The sequence below is a fragment of the Artemia sp. Qi Xiang Cuo genome, unplaced genomic scaffold, assembly GCF_049724085.1.
Source record: "Artemia sp. Qi Xiang Cuo unplaced genomic scaffold, ASM4972408v1 HiC_scaffold_3254, whole genome shotgun sequence".
NCBI lineage: Eukaryota > Metazoa > Arthropoda > Branchiopoda > Anostraca > Artemiidae > Artemia > Artemia sp. Qi Xiang Cuo.
This window is the reverse complement of record NW_028300647.1, coordinates 22,340-31,595: the sequence shown is the minus strand read 5'-3', so window position 1 is coordinate 31,595 and position 9,256 is coordinate 22,340. Positions and strand designations below refer to the sequence as shown.

Below are 9,256 nucleotides of genomic sequence, written 5' to 3'. Positions count from 1 at the left end.
AATGCCAATGAAATATAATAAAAAAAGATAAATATATAATAGTTTAGAAACAAATTTAGGCTATATATTTGCACATTAGGGGGGTGAGGGTAAAGTATATCATTTATTAAATATATACCTAACCTAGGTACCTTTTTCCCCCCTAAACCCCAAAAAAACATTGTTTAAATATTTTAAACAAGTTTAGAAACTGCGCGGTGCCATAATACTTCTCTTAAATTGAATCCATTCACGGGTTTTATTTCAGTTTTTCTTGATATGGTCTATTGTGGTGTGTACTATATTGTGCACAAGTACCGTTTTTATTTTCCAGCCTCTAAATTAAAGCCAGTCGGATGCTTTTTCTTATAGTTTGAAACTCATGATTCAGTTTACAGGAAAATTAATTCGCTATCTAAAATTTTGCCAGCTTTTCATACTTGTTTATTAACTGCATATAATTAATGCAATACTTTTGCCCAAATTGTAAGGTCCGAAAAAATGAACCTTAACAAGGAACTGATTCATTCTTAGCCCAGTCATGAGAGGGAATCAGTGTACGAATCCGCCTATAATAGCAAATACAGCTCCTATCGACAAGACGTAGTGGAAGTGGGCAACAACATAGTAAGTATCGTGGAGTACGATATCAATTCTAGAGTTCGAAAGGACAACTCCTGTAAGACCCCCCACAGTGAACAAGAAGACAAATCCCAGGGCTCATAATATAGATGGGGTCATAGTAAGTCGTGTTCCGTGAAGAGTCCAGATACATATAAAAATCTTAAGTCCAGTAGTGATTGCGATAATTATAGTTGAAGCAGTGAAATAGGCTCGAGTATCCACGTCTATACCTACAGTAAATATGTGGTGGGCTCAGACAACAAAACCAAGAATCCCGATAGCAAGTATAGCATAAATTATACCTAACGTGCCAAACGCTTCCTTTTTCCCTCTTTCTTGACTAATAATATGAGAAACCATACCAAAACCGGGTAAGATTAAAATATACACTTCAGAGTGACCAAAGAACCAAAATAGATGCTGATAAAGAATGGGATCTCCACCACCTGCGGGATCAAAGAAAGAAGTATTTAAATTACGATCAGTCAACAATATAGTAATAGTTCCTGCCAGAACTGGTAGGGACAAAAGTAAGAGGACGGCTGTGATCCCTACGGCCCATACCAAGAGCGGCATACGGTCAATAGATATTGACTGAGGTCGTATATTGATAATAGTGGTAATGAAGTTTACTGCCCCTAAAATCGAGGAGGCCCCAGCTAAGTGTAGGGATAAGATGGCTAAATCTACCCATGGTCCGGCAGGGGCACGGGCTGAGGATTGGGGTGTTGAGACTGGTCATCATTGTCCTTCTCATCTTTAAAAAAGAGATCTATATTAGATTAGAGTCAAGGTCTTTGTGATTCTTCAAAATCTCAAGATGTTTATAAGGGAGCAAGCTATATCAGGGGCCCCTCACATAATAGGTACTAGCCAGTTACCAAATCCTCCAATCAGGATAGGTATAACTATGAAAAAGATTATAATAAATGCATGATCCGTTACAATTACATTATATACCTGCTCATCTCCAATTAGGGAGCCGGGCTGACCCAATTCTGCCCGAATAAGTATGCTTAAAGAAGTCCCCACTATTCCTGCTCAAGCTCCAAAAATAAAATATAAAGTCCCGATATCCTTATGAATTGCAGAGTAAAATCAACGTTGCATAAGTACAGTGTCCGATAGTAGGTGCTAAATTGTAAATTTAGTTAAGGAAATTTCCCTTTACTAAAATTACTTTCGTACTTAGTAGTTTAAAAAAATGTAAGATTTCAAATCTTAAGATGGTCAGTCCCTAGGCTTATGGTTCTGATTTTTTTTTCAATTCCCGTTAGACAGTGGGACGTACATATATATAAAGGTGTTTTGTGCACGTAGGATTTTGATTCCTAAAGAGGAATTTACATTTCATATATAATACACAGGGACGAGGTGCCTGATAAAAAGGATTACGCTGATACTGTAATTATGTAGATAATTCCCTCGTCTAAGCAAGACGCAAAAGAATTAAAGCTTAAGAATCTCTTATTTCCGGCTTTGAAGGCTGGTAGTTTAGTTAACTTAAAGCTTTACAAAAATAACAGGGGAGGTAAGATATTAAATCTTATCGATAAAACCGCCAGAACCTCTATGTTTCTAGACTTTATTTCCGAGGGAAATAGAAGAGAACTCATAGCGATTTTGAAATAAAAATAGACTGAGAGACATGAAGATGAAACAAGAGCTAAGATAATAAAGGGGGGCAAGATATTTATTTCTAGATATATTCATTTGATGAAAAACCCCAGGAAAGGGGGGAGCCCGGCTAAAGAGCGGAGACCGAATGAAATTGAAGTCTTATAGATTAGTCTGGCGTTATCACTTATTTGAGTTAGAGAGAATAGCCCCCTTTGCTGTAATAGGGCTACTACAAGATAAAGAGTAATTAAGTAAGTAACATAATAAGTTGATACTAAAAAAAATCTGGTTGTGTTAATCATAAGCCAGGATAAATGTCTAATAGAGGAAAAAGCTATAATTAGAAGAAGATTGGATTGGCTAATACCCCCTAGCCCCCCAACAGTTGTTCTGACAAGGATAAAAAAGGAGCTTGTAAACTGAGTTATAATTAGCCCTAGAAGAAGTCCAATTTTTTGAAAAGTTATTAAGAGGGCTAAGATTTTCCATGACATAGACTTAGAAATACATACTAGCCATATATGAAACGGGGCTGCTCCGATCTTAATTAATAGGGCAAGGGGGATCAAAAATGAAAATGATTAATTTAGTGTACTCGCTAAAAAGATCACTGGAGCTACCGATTGAATTAAAAAATATTTTAGTCTATTTTCCTTTCTTTCTTCAATTATAATGGGGATAAATCTCAAAGAGTTTATTTCTATTCTAATCCACAAACCCAATCAGGAGTGAGCAGATACCATAAGGACGTAGGAAAAAATAAGCATAATCATTTAATCATTTAAAGAGAGATTTCCCTATCATTGGGGTATGAGCCCAGTAGCTTAACTTAGCTTACTCTTTAATTCAGCCAGAGGAGAAAGACTCCAACCCCCCCCCCCCCCTGAGACCGCTTCATGAATGAAGCAGTTTGAGGGCGGAGTTTTTCTTAGAGGCCAAGCCAAAGTCTAACATGTAGCGTCATTCAAATAGTACATAAAACCTACGGCATGAAAAACCAAACTCCAATGTTAATGACCCCGAAAACTGCGGCATTTAGCAAGATTAATCACCAGTCATTTTAAGAGAATTTGTTGGGGGGAGGGGGTCGGAAGTCCCATTTTAGAAGTTTTTGGAGCTAAGATTGAGTTGAGTCAAAATTCACATTTCTCAGACTCTAAGGCAGCATGTTGAACAGGGTCATTTTTCGGAATAAACTCAATAGACCCCTCACTAATATTGAGAAAATTACATACAAAATTCCTTAAACGTAATGTTCAACCTGATTTTTAGTGATTTTAAGGGTTTTTGGACCTAAAATTTTAAACTAATTTATGTATATAGAACGTCATTTAAATCATATTAAATAGAGAAAGTAATTTAATAGAATGTATGTATAAGAACATATATAAGTATATTAGTGGTATAATTAGTCCTAACACGCAGTGTTAGGATAAATATACCACTAGTATACTTATAACTCTATTAAATTTTAAACCCTCTTACGAGGGTTGTATTAAATGAGATAATGATCTCTATATACCCAGGAACAACAAATCTTCCAGGGTATATAGAGATCAATATCTCTGTATTATTATAGAAACCCTCATAAGAGGGTTTAAGTAAAATTTAATAATTTGGAAAAAATTTCACCGTATAAACGTTCAACATAACCCGAAATCTGAGAATTGAATAGTAACTACACCTAGAAACCAGGCCCGGCCCCACTAACAAGAGGTGCCACGTTACTATAAAAATGTTTTCGATGGAATGTCATGAAAAAGCCGAGGACCTTGGTATATACACTACAAAAATACGTATATATATCTTAATTCATCTAAACTCCCCTATTGAAAATCATCCGAACAAGTCGCTTTTGACAATTTTAGCTTTTTTTATGGTTGATTATGTGGTCTTGTTTAAACAATATTACGAAAATTAATGCCAAAGAGAACTTACCTCAATGTTAGAGCATATCAAATATAATCATTCGTAGGAAAAAAAACGTACGGTTCGTGAGATTACGGCTGAGTGGGCGTCAATAGGCGGTGGAAATCCCTTTATTTGGACCTTGTGTATTTTGTTACAGCTTTAGTGCCGTGACGATCAACGTGCTTTGCAAGGTCCTAGGGGAGAAGTAGCATCAGTGAAGTTTAAACATGTAGACTAGTTATGGTGGACCTGGTGGGGTAGAGAGGTCGACAAGTATCGGTCGCGGTACTCCATTCACGAAGCTTTTTGTCACAGTTCTTCATGGTGCTCATTGCTTTGCTAGGAACACTGGTGTCGGGATGCACTTGCTTGAGAACTTGGTAAATGTAAATGGCATAGCTTTCCTTCCTCTTTCGTTTCCTTTTCTTATCAGTTTAATGATATTTTTGACGCCTTACCAGCTTTCTTTGCTGCTTTTTTTGAAGATTTTGGAGGCATGTTAAATGAAGCCTCTATGAAGCCTAATTGTCAAATAAATAGTGTCTAGAAGTTATAACTCGCTTTTATACAAGCTTGAGTTCGCGCACGAATTTTTCGTCAGAGGAACTGAGTTCCCCAGCTGGAGTATAAATAGTTTGTTCTGTAGCTTTTCAAGAACAGACATCATTTATATTTGTTCGTGACTAGAGTCCAAGTGAATTTCGTATCCTAGAAATCATGTCAGGAAGAGGAAAGGGTGGAAAAGTGAAGGGAAAGGCAAAGTCTCGTTCAAGCAGGGCAGGTCTCTAATTCCCAGTGGGAAGGATCCACCGTCTTCTGAGAAAGGGCAACTATGCGGAGCAAGTTGGTGCAGGCGCACCCGTTTACCTTGCAGCAGTGATGGATTATTTGGCTGCCGAGGTCCTTAAGCTTCCTGGTAATGCTGCACGAGACAACAACAAAACTCGTATCATTCCTCGTCACCTTCAGGTTGCCATTAGAAACGACGAAGAACTGAATAAGCTCCTGTCGGGGGTTACCATTGCCCAAGGCGGCGTTTTGCCTAAAATTCAAGCAGTCCTTCTACCTAAGAAGACTGAAAAAGCGACAAAGACTTAAGTGAATCTAACTTTGGCCCTACCCCAAATTAACCAACAGTCCTTTTAAGGGCTAAAAATTAATTGAATGACACTTTAGCATGTGACCACATGGGAAGGACAAAGCTATAAGATTAAGGAAACGGAATGTAAAAAGGGGGGTTTTCACATTTATCTAGTAACAAAACGTAAGAATTTACTGGAAGCGAGGGAGATATTTTCCTTAAAAATCGCTAAATTATACCCCAACAAAATCTAAATATATATTTGAAGCTTGCCCTTTTGTTACAAGCAATAAAGTTTGCTTTCACATTGATCTAGTTGCAAAGCATAGAAATTATAGGAAGGGGGGCCGCAATCAGCGCATTATATTAAATACATAACCTAGCCAAAATACCAACTAAATATTTAATTAAACTATAGCTATAATGTATTTTCCAAAGCGAACCATTGCGATTTATCGGTATAAAGAAGTTGTTTCAGGCCTGAAAATTTGGTCTCGTATTTTATTGCTTTACTTCTGTGTTTTTAATTGGAGTCTTAGAATTAATTTCAATACGAATTCACAAACATCAATTAATATACCTTATATGTTCTGAAAGGACGTTCACAAATGTTTACTAATAGCAAAAAAAAGTCGATTACAAGGATGCAAACTCCTAGAAATAAGGTGTTTTCTGAAATTGAACATTATTTTTGAAGAAATTTCAATTATTTCTACCTATTTGCTGGCAAGTTACGATGAATGAAGCAATAAAAAAAATATGTACATATGGAAGAATGACTTGTTAATTCTTTAGTATAGTTTTCATTTCTAATAATCAAAACACATACTCAAAACTTTAAATAAAGTCAGTGCAAGTAACCACAATTAATAATGATAGTGCTAATATCGTTCAGAGAGAACTTTACCCATGGGGACGGCGGTTTCCGCCCTCCAGTATAAAAACCGAGACCCAGACGTAGTCATTTGAATAAAGAAGACAATGTGAAAAAGTAGTGTTGGAGTGATAGACCAGTGATGCTGAATAAATGAATATAATGATATAAGATAAAATATTAACGTCTAATGATACATATTATGAAATCTTTAAAACAGATTGGCAGCTAATGAGATAAAACAACACGCTTGATGATATTTTATAAATGGAAAAGCATCTGTTTGACATGGACCCTTTGCCAGATTTCTAATCTTGCCAAGACACAAACATGGTTAACACAGACGATTTAAACTCAGATCAAAATACCACAGACACTGTGCATGTGGTCTCGGTACCAATGTGTGGCATCAGTTTTCACACAGAAGTTGACCAAGGTGATGGAGCAAGGAAAAATGAGATTAAAGGCAAGAAAAACACTTCCGAGGAATATGCCAATTGCCCTCGAGCCACTTTAAAAACAATCAACAAACGAAAGAAGGCTGATCACAAGGAAAGAAATGCTAATAAGAAAACTACAAGATGTCCCCAAGAATGTTTGAAAAGTTCGAAAGAAAGACATACGGAAGCTGCGTAAAATTATAGACAAAAGAAGCGAATCCGGGATAAAAATTTTGAAGCAGAGATAGAATTTTTGAAAAAGAAAGTTGCACTACTGGAAGAAGAATTAAAATGTCAGAAATATCGTAAATAAAGCATAAAAAGTCGAAATTCTAATTTTCAAATTTATTTTTTCCATAGGGTATTTATAAAATTTTATTTAGGTTAAAGATATTTTTTGAATTAAATTTGGATGTAAAGAGAAAAAATATCTTTTCCAATTCTATTTTGCATAGAAAATGATAACACATTAATTTTCTGATTTTAAAATTTTTTGTATGGAGGTAATGGTGCTCGTCCAAAGTGTTCGTCCTGGCAGTTCGGGCACATAAAGATCAGACTTCACGTGCCCCTGGAGTGCCAGCGCGCCATTGGATCCCGCCCTCCCCATATTCACGGTGGTGCGCGCAACCCTCCTCCTTACAGAACGTGAGCCTCCATGTAAGTTAGAGACCGCCGGTTATACCCCAGCGCGTGAAGAGGGGAGGGGGCTGTACCCCTCCCCCAGCAATTGATGGGGGCGGGGGTGGATTTATGACACTCTGACCCCAAATAATATCAATAAACTTTCGAGGATTGTCCTGTTTTCCCAATGAATACATTTATATATAAAATTAATATCCGTAATACTAATCGTCCGGGAGGTTTGTAGAGTGTGCTCATTTTCCTAATCTAAACTAGGAAGCTATAGGATAGCCTAGTCATCAAAGGTAGAAACATTTTATGTACGAGAGGGACATGTTTTTTTTTAAGCTTTAATTGCTACTTTAAAAATACTGTGGACCCAATTGTTGTGACATTTTTACATGAGAGAAGATACCCGAAGATTTGAAGGTGCTGCATTAGACTTATTTATCGTTCCAGTGAGTAGTCATATTAATCCTTCTGACCAATTAAAAACCATATATAACCCTTATTAGCAATCTAAATAACGAATAAATGACTAGTGTGTTTTTTGACGGTAATAACGCTATATTACAAAGGTAAACATTGTCGACCGTTTTTTAGCCATAAAAACCTGCTGAATTATAGTTGAAAGGGAAAATTAGAAAGTCGAATTTAAAATTAATATCATTGTAACTGTCTGCACCTCAATTTTCGTGCGGTTATAAGGTTCTTTGAGTTCACTGACCAGTTCAGTTTGGGATTCGAGGAGACGAGAGTCGGGACCTTACTTTTTTGATGCTCTATAGGCTATTAGCGGGTTAGATGACCCGTTCTTGGCTGGATACGGGGTGATAATTTCCAAGAAACCCACTGTTGCCAAAAAAGACGTATCAACAAATAAATCGACACCCCAGAATGTGTCGTCTAGAAACAATTCTCAATACAAGAAAGGGGCAACAACACCGACGTTAGCCACTCGATCAGCAACACATTCAGGTCAAGACGCTCTGCCACTATACTAAAAAAATGCCATTGTCTTGTATCTCAGAGAACCTGATCTCCTCAAGATACTTTCTGTTCAGAAAGTTTAAAATAGAGTAATTTTAAACTTTACTTTCTAATTTTCCTTTTCATCTCTAAGTATGCTGATACTCATGAATAAATAACGATAGACACTAATGAATAGAGATCTATAGGGCTAGTACATTCTAAAAAACACCCTATTCCTTTAGACGTGTGTTGGTATTCTCGTAAGGGTAGAAGCTTATTACCTAATTGGCAACAAGAATAATCTTAAAAATACATAGTCACATAAAGATGGTTGTAGCATTGAATTTAATCGGTGAGTATATGGCTCTATTTTTTTTTTTTTTTTATAAAATTTTTAGCAAGATGGTCGATCTTATTATAATTACACATTATTATATAATCCAATAAAATTAATTGGAAAAAGAGAAAAAAAAAATCACAATAATTAAAAAATTCAAAAACAGGATTTACCAGGCGGTCACCCAACCAAGTCCTGACTGTGCCTGACGGTGTGTGACTTCTAGGATCTGACGAGACTTGTTACTTTCAACGCGGTATGACCTATGTCTGAAGGATGTCTGTATCAGAATAATGGTTGGTCTAAAAAACCAAAAAGAAATAACATGCCTAATTTTAGAGTCACGAAGCAATGTTTTAAGTAGAATGACATATAGCATGTATGAAAGTATCACAAAATCAATTACCTCGCTTCCCAGTGTATGACTGAACCTTCATGCTCTAGATGTGGCTCAAATGAACATCGTTCTACGCAAGATGAACAATGCAGACAGCCGACATTCTGCGTTGAATGCAAAATCGGCAGTCACACGTCTTACAGTGTAAAATGTCCCTAAAACACTAATCCACAAAAGAAATGAAATCTGAAGCTTCTGCAGTTAAATATTTATCGTGGAACATTAATAGCTCGTTTGCAAATAAAGTTCCGATCTTAGATGTTGTATTTGAGCAAAACGAAGTTGTCTGTTTACAAGAACATTTCGTCACATGCCGCAGTAAAAGTATTCATAGTTTTAATAGTTCAGTATCGAATTATTCAGTTTCAGCGAAGCAGCTAAGTTGAAAAGGGCGACC

The 9,256-nt window shown here is 36.4% G+C and overlaps 3 pseudogenes; 1 reads left to right on the top strand and 2 right to left on the bottom strand.

Moving 5' to 3' along the window:
* Positions 1 to 452: 452 nt before the first annotated feature.
* On the bottom strand, positions 453 to 2,996 carry LOC148938459 (uncharacterized; annotated as a pseudogene).
* A 1,266-nt stretch (positions 2,997 to 4,262) lies between these two features.
* LOC148938458 (histone H2B-like) lies at positions 4,263 to 4,632 on the bottom strand (annotated as a pseudogene).
* Positions 4,633 to 4,823: 191 nt separating this feature from the next.
* Positions 4,824 to 6,725, top strand: LOC148938457 (histone H2A-like; annotated as a pseudogene).
* The last annotated feature ends 2,531 nt before the right edge of the window (positions 6,726 to 9,256 follow it).